This window comes from Lathyrus oleraceus, chromosome 4 (genome assembly GCF_024323335.1).
Source record: "Lathyrus oleraceus cultivar Zhongwan6 chromosome 4, CAAS_Psat_ZW6_1.0, whole genome shotgun sequence".
Classification (NCBI taxonomy): domain Eukaryota; kingdom Viridiplantae; phylum Streptophyta; class Magnoliopsida; order Fabales; family Fabaceae; genus Lathyrus; species Lathyrus oleraceus.
This window is the reverse complement of record NC_066582.1, coordinates 210,293,516-210,307,263: the sequence shown is the minus strand read 5'-3', so window position 1 is coordinate 210,307,263 and position 13,748 is coordinate 210,293,516.

The window sequence follows — 13,748 nt, the reverse complement described above, 5'->3', positions numbered from 1 at the left end:
TTAAACAGGTTATGGCTTCCAGGAAGACCATCCAGATTAATCTTGTAGCAATCTCTCCTCAACTCAAGGAATTAGTGTCGGAACTTCCCGATCATGCTCAGTTCATCAAAAGACATGGTTCTCTCCTCAATTTGGTTACCACTGGTTTCAAAGAAGATATGATGAGAGTTCTATTCCAGTTCTTCGATCCTAAACATCATTGCTTCACCTTCCCAGATTATCAGTTGGTACCCACATTAGAAGAATTCTCCAAGTTGCTTGGGATACCTATCCTTGATCAAATACCTTTCAGTGGTCTGGAAAAGATTCCGAAGTCTGAAGAAGTTGCCGCAGCTTTACACATGACAAAGTCTGACATTGAAACTAATTGGGTAACAAGGAGTGGAGTTAAGGGTTTACTTGCCAAATTTCTGATGAATAAGGCCCGAGAATTCCTAAAAGTTATGAATGTCCATGCTTTTGAAGATGTCCTAGCATTACTGATCTATGGTTTGGTGTTATTCCCTAATCCAGACCAATTCATAGACATGAATGCTATTAAGATATTCCTCACTCATAACCCTGTGCCTACCTTGCTTGGAGATGTCTTGCATTCCCTTCACACCCGTACTATGAAGAGACAAGAGACTCTCATGTGCTGCGTACCCTTATTGTCGAGGTGGTTTATTTCGCACCTTCCTCAATCAATCTTGAAGAATGATCAAAATCTGAAATGGTCTCAAAGGATAATGGCACTCTCCCATTCAGACATCCGTTGGTGTTCTAATCTCAGAGAAAATGTTATCCTCATCGACCGTTGTGGAGAATTCTCTAACGTACCACTCCTGGGGATAAGAGGGGGTATTACCTATAACCCAGCTTTAGCCCTACGTCAGTTTGGGTATGCTCGAAGAGATGGTCCACATGAGGTAATTATTCAAGGCACTGTGTTTGACTATGACGACGACTCTCAAAGTCTCCGTCAAAGGTTTGTACGAGCTTGGGGCATGGTGAAAAGAAGCACTTTAGGACAGAAAAATTCTATTCCTATGGAGCCTTATCTCAGATGGGTACGAGCCAGAGCTCGTGAACTTGTCATGCCATATCTTGCAGTCGGGCCATTGATTGTTGAACCAGAAGTTGAAGGAGGTACTCCTCAGATCATTCCTTATCCTGATATGCCCACTGATGTTGAGGAATTGAAGAGATCCTGGACCCAGTTGAGAGAGGAAAGGGATACTTTTGAAGCCCAGTTCAACGCGGAAAGGAAGAAAGTACTAGAGCTCACCAGCCAGCTTAATGAGGAACGAAGACTCAATACATATCTTCGCCCAAAAAGAAGCCGTCTCTGGGAGACTTGAGATTTTGTTGTATTTTTCATTTTTTTTGTAATGAACATTGATTAAGAAATTCGTAATAAAAATTCCTCTCTTTTTGGTAGTTTACGCAAAGTTAAAGTCCAAAAGTCCTTGAAAACATTTCATACATTGCATTGCATAACATAACATTGCATAACAGGTATTCCAAAAGACAATATTCTCATGGTCTGCCTCTCAAACAGAAAAATGGCTCTCGAACAAACTGTCAAAGATCTCCAGGCTCAGAATGCTCAATTCCAGGAGATGATGCTGAGCTTATCCAAGGGGCAGGAAGAACTGAAGGCTCTCTTGCTCGAGAAGAAGAAAGACCCGAAACCTGTGAGTTACATCAACCCAGGAAGAAGGCTTAAAAGACAGGCCGCGAGAGTCAAGTTTGGAATTCCGAATGGTCCAGAAGAGGAGACGGAGAATGATTCAGAGGAGGAGAATGTTGATTTCACCAACCCTGAGGATGACGATGAAGATTATGAAAACGAACAGTACTCTCCAAAAGATGATAAGTACAAGCTGCTGGAAGAACGTATGCTAGCTATGGAGGGTCAGAAGGCGCCCGGTCTGGATTTCGAAAGTTTGGGTCTGGTCTCCGATGTGACCATTCCTCGCAAATTCAAGATCCCCACTTTCACAAAGTACGATGGGGCGTCCTGTCCTCAGATGCATCTGAGGGCTTATGTGAGAAAGATTCAGCCGCATACCACTGATAGGAAGCTATGGATCCATTTCTTCCAAGAAAGTCTGTCTGGCACTCAGTTGGAATGGTATTATCAGCTCGAAAGTTCTGACATCCGCACCTGGACTGATTTAGCAACAACTTTTTATAAACAGTACCAGTATAATTCTGAACTAGCACCTACTCGGCTGCAGTTGCAGAATATGACTATGGGATCTAAAGAAAGCTTCAAAGAATATGCTCAGAAATGGAGAGATTTGGCCGGCAGAGTCAAACCCCCTATGACTGACCGAGAATTAGTAGACATGTTCATGGGTACACTGACTGGCCCATTCTACAGCCATCTACTGGGAAGTTCTTCATCAGGTTTCACTGAACTTATACTGACAGGTGAACGGGTGGAGAACGGCATTCGAAGTGGAAAGATACAGGCAACTACCTCTGCAAGTAGCAAAAGGTCCTATCAGGGGAAGAATGAATCAAATGCTGTGTACGGTCAAAAGAATCGTAATAAGAAAAATGGTGACCATGCCATTGGAGCAGTCACAATTGCAGCCCCGCCAGCTCAAAACTTCAAGCACAGACAAGACAGACCAAGAAGGCAGTTTACCAAGATCAATATGACTTTAGCACAAGCACTGCAAAGTATGCTAAAGGCAAATTTAATCACTCTCAGAGGTCCTCCTGCAAATGTCAACACTACTTCGCCTCGTTATAATCCCAATGCCAGGTGTGCATATCACTCCGATAGCCCCGGGCATGATACAAACGATTGTTGGTTGTTGAAGAACAAAATTCAGGATATGATCGACGCTGGGGAAATTGAATTCGAGTCTCCGGAGACTCCTAATGTCATCACTGCACCTATGCCTAATCATGACAAGGCTGTTAATGCTCTCGATGACGATTCTCTCATCACTACTGTAGCGGACTTAACATCTTCTCTCCTGATCATCAAGAAGAAGTTGTTGCAAGCTGGTTTATTTCCAGGATGTGCTGAAAATTGCGATCTCTGTATATCCCGACCCAATGATTGCTCGAAGTTGAGAGGTGGTATCCAACGGCTGATGGACGATCATACCATTCTCTTCGAAAAGATTCCTAAGGTGGAAGACCCTGTTGAAGAAATATCTGTGATTGCAAGGTCTAAAGTTCCAGTGAAGATTACTGCTCCCAGAGTACCCGTGAAGATTACTGCTGAGCCCAAGGTAGCTCCCCTAATCATTATTGCACCTGGCCCAGTACCGTATTCTTCAAGCAAAGCCATTCCGTGGAATTATGGAGGCGATGTTTACATCCATGGCGTGAAGCAAGTTGGTAATTCTGCTAATCCTAATGACATTGTTGGGACTAGTAAAGTTACTCGAAGCGGAAGGATCTTCTCTCCAGAGATCTCACCTCCAGTTCCCGAAAATCGAGGAAAGGAACCAGTCAACCCTTCTCAGTCAGAAACACCGGTCGAAGTTACTACTGAGGATGTTGCCAAACAAGAAATGGAAGAAATGCTGAAGATCATCCGCAAGAGTGATTTTGATGTGGTAGAACAGTTGGGGCATACTCCTTCTAAGATCTCGATGTTATCCTTGTTGTTATCTCCTGAATCTCATGCCTATGCCTTGATAAAATTCTTGAAGACTGCTCATGTACCTCAGGAGACCTCCGTCGATCAGTTCGAAAACTATGTTGCTAACCTGACTGTTGACGATGGCCTAGGCTTTTCCGATGCTGACCTAACACCAGCGGGAAAGAATCACAATAAAGCTCTGCATATCTCTATTGAGTGTAAGGGGATCACCTTGTCTCATGTGTTGATCGATAATGGCTCTTCTTTGAATGTGCTACCGAAAGCCGTGCTCGATAAACTTGACTGTAAAGGCATTGAAGGGCCATTTGTGGTTAAGAAGGTATTCTCCGGTGGAGCCATGATACTTGCTACAATGGATGGCGAAGACTTCCCGCATCCTGTGAACGCGGACATAGTTAAAAAATACTACGCATAAAAGAGACCCGCTAGGTCGACGTACCTAGGCAAAAGTAAGGGCATCCCGGCGAACCAAAAGGGTTCGGGCAAAAATTAGGGATAAACATATAAAAATGTACACCCGGCAAGTCGAAAACCTGAAAAGGCGGCTTGGGCAAAAAAGGGTATCCTGGTGGACTGAAAACCTGAAAAGGCGGTGTCATACGGTGAACTGACTTTTATTGGATTTTTAATCGCAATGTCGCGGATAGCCAGAGTCGCCACCGACTTTTCTTTTATCCCATAAGGAAAGGCGGAAAAGAACAGGAAAGACCTTAATTTAGATTCTTAGGTTCGGGAGGTACTTTATACAAAGGGAAGGGGTAAGCACCCTTTGTATCCATGGTTATCCATGGGCTCTTAATTGCTCAATCATTTATGTTTTTTTTTTTAGTCTGAAAAAGGTGGTTGAAAAAAAAAAGGGTTTTGAAAATGAGAGTTTAACTTTGTAATGATTCTTGCATGAATGTATACAAAGTGATTATCTCGTTTAATTTTGAAAATAGTTTAGAAAAATATAACTTGGCAATGATCCTAGTACGGATGTATGCTAAGTGGTGATTTTCTAAAAAGGATGTTTGAAATGTGTGAGGTGTGAATAGTATATTTTTTTTGTTATGAATGAGCAATTAAGGGTTGTACCTGTCCGAGGTCTTTCCGGGCATTTCCTATTCTTATGAGGGTAAAACTGTCCTTACTATTGAGAAGTAAGTAGTTTTATCCTGGGGATGTAGAAGGGTCATCGTAGGGTCGTCGATCGGTCATTGAAGGCAACAGTTATGAGGATACCTTAGCATTCGAAGGGACTATCATCATTTAACCGTAGGCTACACCGAAGGGTCGTCAAGGGACAAAATCGTAATTCCGAAGGCAACGTCCGAGGGACTATGATGATTTTACCGAAGGGTCTTTGCTAAGGATATCCCCATATTCGCGGGACATGACCGTATTATGCAATCGTGGGGTAATAAAGAGAGGTCCGATATCATTTATTTAAAGTCCATGTTTTAAGTTCATTAGGTAATTATGGTGATACCGCATTAGATCGATACATTAAAATCAACACATTAAGGATCACTACATTAAAAGTAATTAGGCAATCAATATGAATCTTCACATTAAAGTGAACAATTTAGGATCCATCTCCATGAAAGCTTCCCCTGCATAAAGCGGAGTACCTAGCCGGCTATTTCTTCGGAAGCATGCTAGCCTTTACACCATGAACACACGGATTAAAGCATCGAGGTAAAATACAATTGGAAATTGCACCATAAAATAAATATAACAGCCAGGAATTTAAGCCAAATAACGCAGAATCATTATTAGGTAAACATGGAATGGGCAGCAAAGAGGCAAAGCAGCCCCTGGCCCGGTCGCCTCTGCTTCGCCTAGCGAAGGCTCAGCGAAGGCTCGCTGCGGGCTCGCCTAGCGATGAGCTAGCGAGCGGCCACGGGTTTGAAATTTGAGAACATTATGACCTCAACCTGCAGCATGGCTTATGGCATCCAACACATAATTATATGGTTCAATTTCACAATATTCAAACACATTTAAATTCTCATGCAAAACTCCAGAATGTTTATGAATTCAATTATAATATCCTCCACAAATTAAGAACATGAAGTGGTACCATATGCCAAATGAGAGTACGAAACGATATCATATGCCAATTAAGACACTAAAGTGGTACCACATGCAAAATAAGGACACAAAGTGATAATCATATGTAGATTAAGAATCCTAAATCATATGCCAAGTAAGAAACTAAAGCAATAATAGTGATGCAAACCTGTTTGCAAATCGGGTTGCAACCTTGAATTGGCGAGCCGAATTGAGTTGGGCGACGGTAGCTTCGAAGCGGGTAAGCGGCCTTCAGGGTTTCCGCCTTCTGAACTCTTTGGACCAGCAGGGTTTCGGTGCTAGGGTTTTCTCTGGATCTCTGTGTGAGTGTCTCCGGGTGAGTGAGTCCGTCTCTGTCCGTTTTTTCGTGGCAGAGGAGCATGTATTTATAGTAGTGGTAATGGTGACCTAATGGGCTTAAAATGAGGTCCAAAAATCTCAAACTTTCGCAAGCTTCGCTAGGCGAAGGAATTGCTCGCCTAGCGAGCAAACTAGGTCTGGGCTTTTTCCTGGGTCCAACGTTTCGCTGGGCGAGTGACATGATGCAATGTTCGCTAGGCGAAGGAGGTGCTCGCCTAGCGAGCCAGCTGTTTTGGGCCGCCTGTGGATTGGGCCTGTTGTGAGTGGGCATTTGATATCAGTGCCTTGCAGAACAAGTCAGAGGGTCTTGGAAAATGCTTTGTAATGTCAACGGGCAAATTTTGGGGTATGACAGCTGCCCCTGTTCAATATTCTCGAACCGAGAGAGTAGAATGGTATGTGCCGTTCGTGGTCTGGAGGTGAAAGATTATTGAACACTAGAATGCCCCAAAAATTTGCACTTGCCAATTAGTCTTGGTGGAGATGGGTTTAAAGATGCCATCCAGGTAGTTTGATGAGGAGATTTCCAGATTGTGTCGTACGTTAAACGATATCTGGAGACAATGGGTGTCACACCGGGTCATACGCTAGGCCGTATAGTGAGTCATCCATTATGCTGTCGACTTCGCTGAGGAGTCAGAGTATGCTATATACTGTTGGGGATGAGGGATCAGAATGGATCGTACGTTAGACCGTGTCTGAATACCAGAGTGAGTTGTTCATTAGGCGGATGACTTTGCTGGGGATGAAAGATCAGAACGGATCGTATGCTAGATCGGATCTGAATTGCAGAATGAGCCGTCCATCAGGCTGAATCTGCTTGAAGAGGGAGTAGTCGTATACCGGACTACCATTCCGAAATGTACCTGTCCGAAGGTAGCATCTGAGTAAGGGGAGTAGCCGTATACCAGACTACCATTCAGGAATGTACCTGTCCGAAGGTAGCACCTGAGCAAGGGGAGTAGCCGTATACCAGACTACCATTCAGGAATGTACCTGTCCGAAGGTAGCACCTGAGCAAGGGGAGTAGCCGTATACCAGACTACCATTCAGGAATGTACCTGTCCGAAGGTAGCACCTGAGCCAGGGGAGTAGCCGTATACCAGACTACCATTCAGGAATGTACCTGTCCGAAGGTAGCACCTGAGCCAGGGGAGTAGCCGTATACCAGACTACCATTCAGGAATGTACCTGTCCGAAGGTAGCACCTGAGTAAGGGAGTAGCCGTATACCAGACTACCATTCAGGAATGTACCTGTCCGAAGGTAGCATCTGAGGAGATAAAGGTCTAACTTGGTCGTACATTAGACTGTATTTGCAAAATCTGACTTGAAGGTCTAACTTGGTCGTACATTAGACTGTATTTGCAGAATCTGACTTGAAGGTCTAACTTGGTCGTACATTAGACTGTATTTGAGTGGTATTTGAAGATTTGAAGGTCTAACTTGGTCGTACATTAGACTGTATTTGCAAAATCTGACTTGAAGGTCTAACTTGGTCGTACATTAGACTGTATTTGCAGAATCTGACTTGAAGGTCTAACTTGGTCGTACATTAGACTGTATTTGAGTGGTATTTGAAGATTTGAAGGTCTAACTTGGTCGTACATTAGACTGTCTTTGAGTTATTGAAGGTCAGAATGGATCGTACGCTAGATCGTATCTGAGTTGAAGGAGTCATGTGTTGAGATGAATCAGGATGGACCGTATGCTAGGCAGTACCTGAGAAGTGAAGGTCCAACTGGGTCGTACATTAGACCGTGTTGGGAGTAGTTGAAGATCAGAATGGATCGTCCGTTAGATCGTATCTGAGTGGAAGGAGTTATATGTTGAGCCGAATCAGAACGAACCGTATGCTAGGCTATATCTGATAGTATTTGTATATGTTGTATTTGCAATGAATATTTGGGATGGGCTTATAGATGCCATCGTTTTAGGAGGATGTCAGAATGAATGTTGTCATGGAGTGTATCTGAAAGATGTAGTTGAATCCTGAATGTAATTGATAAGGATGTCCGTCTGAATGGACCTTTGTTTTGACTATGTCAGGAGGATAATTGACCTGAAAAATAAAGTTAGCTTCATGCCATGTCATGATGCATGAGATGCAAATGTTGTATGCATGCGTATGCTGTGAAATGATGTAATGAGTGAATTATGCGTCTGGAATGAATGAGAGCATTGTATACATGTATATGTTATGAAATGATGTAATGTATATGATGCGGAACGAAAATTGTATGTAGGTATGTGATGTGAAATGATGTAATGAATGCACTATGCGCCTGAAACGTTCTTCCAGGGGACACTACTGGGGAGATAGATCCCGGTCTGCTGGTCGGAGACATTGGTATTGATGGCCCTTCCTTAGCTGGGGATTCGGGTTCTGTCCAACGGGGCCTGGCTGGGGATAGAAGGGATGACCTTTCGGTAGGGCGATGCCGACCTCTTCTGGGGAATAATTGGCGTTGTCGGGGAATCGAATTAGTAACAGCCTCCTTGGGAAGCGTGGTTAGACCTTCTCCTCGATCCTGAAGTCGTGTAGTAATTGCTATTGCTATTTTAGGCATGCATTTTTGTAAACATGGGTCATATTCAAGTGCATAAGTCAATTCAAGTTAAATTAATGGACGTTTACGCAAACAAAACAGAAAAGGTAAAAACAAAAGCATCTTTTTGGAAATGAAATTGTATTGATTTTGAAAGAGGGCCTATAAACAGGCAATTTGTGTACAAGGAGACAGAAATCCTAGTAAGAGGAAATTGTCAAGAAAACAAAGAGAAAGCTATGCAGAATAAGCTCTATTGATTTTGACTCCATGTAGCACCTCAAATTTGCACCTATCATTATGCATACATTTTCATATTAGGTCATAGCATATCATGATCCATTGCATAGCATTTGCATTGTCCCTCAGTTGCCTCAAGAGCAAGCAATCAAGAATTAGGTCAAACTAATCTCATGATCAGTCAACCAAGCAAGCAAAGGAATTTCTCATTGAACCAAGGCCTTGGGGTTTGCCCAACAAGTTCACATGGCTTGGAGGTCTATTTGAAGTATTTTGGTCAAGGATTGAAGGCTCAGAGGTCATCAGTTCATACACAATCAGGCAGAAACCCTAAAAGTCAACTGTTGGTCAACTGTCCATTTAATCAGTGGTTTAATGATTGGAATTGGTTTGTGAGAGTTCATTCATGTCCAAATAGTCATCATATATCATGCCAAACACCATCATGGAAGAATTTGAAGCCAGATCATGAATTTCCAAAAATGGAAACTGGGCCTGTAACTGAAACCTGCCATAAATGGAAAGTCTTGATCCTCAAACTTACATTTTGATACAAGCCTCAAATGAATTTTTGCCCAACATGAAAGTTGAAGATCTTGTTCTCCCATTTCCAAAAAGTCCTAGAACTCTCAATTCCCATGTGTGGTTGGCAAGTTATGATCGAATCGATTTCAGAAAATCTTGAACTTCAAAGGGCCATATCTCCCAAACCGTTTGGCCAATTTTGGTGGGGTTTTTTCCTACAAGTCACATTTGATCCCCTCTTTCCAAAAATATAAATTTCATGAGCCAAAACTTCACCAATCAAAATGGCATATTTTGACTTTTCTCATTTAAATGCAAGTTTGACCAAGAGTTGACTTTTTGATATAAACATTTTTTCAACATTTGGCCAATTGGAACAGCTCAAAAATATCATTTAGAATGTGTTTGCAAGCTCATTTTATGCAGTACATGTAAGGCCATTGCTTGGTTGCTTGAATTGTAAGAAAAGTACAAGTTTCACTATACCACTCCATGCTTGCATTTGAACCATGCCTTGGTACCTTCAAACAGAAAATCAGCAGGCCATTTTGCTGTCATTAGAGCCTCATTATGCAGCCATACTCCAACAGTACATAAAGCCATCCTTTGTTTGCTGGGATTGAGGAAAAGTACATGTCTTCTCCATACTTCCACCCCTTGCCTTGTACTCTCACAGCAGAACTTTTCCCATTTTTCTGTCATATTGCCACACAAGAAGAGCATACCTGGTACTGTCACAACCAACAACCAAGAACCAACACACTCTCTAAAAAAGGAACTGACGTGGCTGCTTTGGCATTGAGGGATTTTTCTGTCAAGAACTGTCAAGAAAGAGGAAAAGCACACAAAGCCAAACCCTACCTTACCACATAGAAAGGACCAACAGCAGGGCATGGCATATTTGCTGTCACTAGTAGCAGCAGTTGCAGCAGGACAAAACGATTCTGGCCAAGGCAAATCAGAAAAGAAGGGCATTCTCATTCTAAAAACCTCACTGATGCACAAGGGCTCACTCTCTCACCTGGCCATTTTGCTTTGCATTTGAAAAATCCTGTCACCACATCCTACAAAAAAGGACCCTTCTGTTGGCATTTGGCTTTGGGCTGTCAAAAAACACAATAGAACCAAACATTGCAAAAACAAAAAAAGCAACTGCTAACAGCAGCCTTGCTCACCATTTCACCCTTTGGGACCTGCATTCCACCAACATCCCACTGCAGACAAACCCTTGTTTAACTCACTCATGATAAAACCCCCATCCTCTCTCATTTGGCATTTGCAAATCCTGTCCAAAATTCATAATGAGCAAAACCTAAGCCTTGCCTTACCCTGCTAGCCACCATCCAACTGCAGCAAAAGCAAAGAGCCTAACTTCTTCTAAAACTGCATACAGTATAACCTAACCTGCCTTGCCTTGCACAATGTTCCTCACCATTTTTCCTGCCATGAAACCAACAGCAGGCCAGACACTTGCCCTCTGATTTTTTCACTCAAAACCTCACCTTGCCATTGGACCATTTTTTGAAACCCTGCAGTATCCAACAGCATAGGATAAAAAAAACCTGCCATAGACCAACCTTGCCAACTTCTAACAGCAGCAACCTGGCAACCTTCATTGGCAAACCCTGTCAAACCCTGCAGCAACCTAGCAACCTTCATTTGCCACACTGTCAAACCCTGCCATGCCAAGAGCAATATCCAATAGCAAACCAAACTTCATTCTTGTCACTAACCATCTGCAGCTAACCTAACCATCACATAAACCAACCTCTCATTCATCTTCAAAAAAACAACCTCTTCTTGCACTCCTTCAAGACCTATTCAAAAAAACACCAAATGACATAACCTGGCCTGGCTTGTGACAAAAACCAAATACATTTCCTGTCATGGACAAACACACTTGGACTGCACAAAACCAATAAATCCACTCATGCTCAAAAAACACTTTGGCCATTTTTTCTAAAATCAGTCAAAAACTTCTAAAAGAACCAAGCTGGGCTAGCCTTGTTTCACCATCCAAACTGCATTGTGAACCATTGCAATCACCTTTTTCCCACCTGTAGAGGCTCCTTCCAGTACTGTTTTCAAGAAGTGACTTCCATGGCAATCCAAGTTTGAGACCATTTCAATCTACACAAGCCAAAGCCAACTTCATCAATCATCATCTGGGACCCTAAGGTGCAACTGTTGCACTTCAGTAACATCAAACAACTCCAAGAACACAACTGCCCTTCAAAATAGGTATGGATTCGACCCTCCTCTTTTGTCAAATTGCTACATGCTTTCAAAAGGCCTTTCTATGCTGGTTATCACGATGTGTTTACTTTTTGAAATGAATGCTTATTCATGAAGCTATGCCATTTGGAAGTTTGATGACATTTATTTATTGTGTTCGAATCTTGAATTGTGAGAGGTCTTAGTGAAAACCATGGTTAGAGTCATGATGGTCATTGCTTGCTGGTCATTTCCATATGCCCAATTTTAATTTCTGGAAAAATTATTGGTGGGATCGAATTTGGAAGGGATGATGACATGAACCCTAATCCCAATTTGCCCAGATTTTCCCCATTTTCGTGTGCATGGCCCCTTTCAGCATTAACCAATGAAAACATTTCCTTTAGTGCCCAAAACGACATCACTTCAATTAGTGGATTCCAATATTACCAAAATGCCATTCTTTCAATGTTAATTCAATTAATTTCTTCACTTTGATTACCAATCTTCCAAAATTCCTAAATGCTTCAATTTTAATCCAATTTGAATGGGATTTTTTGTGTTGTATTCATCATGATCTCTACTTTTTTATCATTATTTTTCCAGAATTTTTGGATGAGTGGTTTTTAAATGGCCTTAGGGTTTGTGACATGTGACCAAATTTTGTACACTTTGCCAAATCAATTGTGAAATGATGAGAATGCATCCAATGGCTCCCAAATTTTTTGTGCTTAAACTAGACACACTCATGGTGATTTTGGTGTAAAGTTTGTGAATTTATCATTTATGGTTTGTGAGATATGATTTTTTGAATTAGGGTGTGACAATTTGTGTCACACCATTGATGACCAACTTCATGATTTTCATTGCCATGCTTCTTGGCCTCAAAATGACTTGATTTTTTGCATGAGCTTACTCTTGAATGTCTAGTTGACTTGTTAATTTTCTTGGATTTATTTGAACAATTTTCCATTTGTTTGAGATTTTCCTTCTCTGCCTAGTCAAATGTTGACCTTGTGTGACACATGTTCCCATTTCATTTGTGAAATTCTCATACTTTATTAGATGGACATGAAATTTTGCATGAGATAACTAGACACCCTCATCTTTACCATGGTTTTGGTCCTATTCATTTATCATACACCATTCTTGACTTATGATTTTTCTAAGTTGATGCATGTTTGGTTGACTTCTTTGAGCATGTTCAAATTGGCTTTGACTTTCTGATTTTCATTGACTGCCTTCCACTTGTCCAAATGGGATGAGATTTGACATGCTTACCATGCTATGTGTTAGGGTTGATCATGATTTATTTGGTGATTTTTGGAAAATGTTTAGATTGCTTTTGATGCAAGTCTTTCTGTTGACTTCTGTGAGCTTCTGTTTGCCATGCTTTGACCTAAATGGCCCATGAAATGATGATAGTGATTGATATGGATGTGAACCCAATTGGTTGTGTTTCTTGAATGTTTAAACTTGACTTTGATTGGATATCATTTGCTGTTTTGACTTTCTCATTCACTTTTGACCCTAGGCTTGCCCTAGTGGTCCTGCTACTCACCTTTGAGTTTGTGATTTCAGGTTGACCATCAAATGGCCATTAAGACCAATTCTTTTGATTGAGCTTACTCAAGTATCATTGTCTAACCTATTTGTTTTGTAGGTGGCTTGGCTCACATGCCCTAAGCCTTGTGCCTTGCACATCCTTGTGCCCCCTAATTGACTGTTGGTGCTTGTTTCTGTTTGTTTTGTTAGAAGTTGCATACTAACATCTGCTTGACTGTTTCAGGTGCTTTAGTCGCTTAGTTCCTTGTGAACTTTTTGCTTTGCTTTGCTTGTATAAGCAATTTGCATTGAGGTATGTCTCTTTTACTTCATGTAGTCTGGAAGACCTGGCCTGTTACTTGGCCAGGCAACTGTCTGAAGCCCTCCTTAAGAGGCAATGTTTGTGGATGTTTAACTTTGTCCTTGCATAGAGTCAAAGTCCTCCTAAGTGAAGAGGCAATTGGTGGAAGGTAGGGATATGCAATCTATCCCCCACTATTCAGTGTGTCATCTGCTTTGCTCACACCATTGTGTTGATGCATTTCAGATAAGAACCCAAGATCTTGTGCAATTGCACAGTTGAGTCAGTATCAAATGTGTAGAAGGGTTCCCACTTTCTGAACCCACACATTCTTGTCTTGAGCTCTC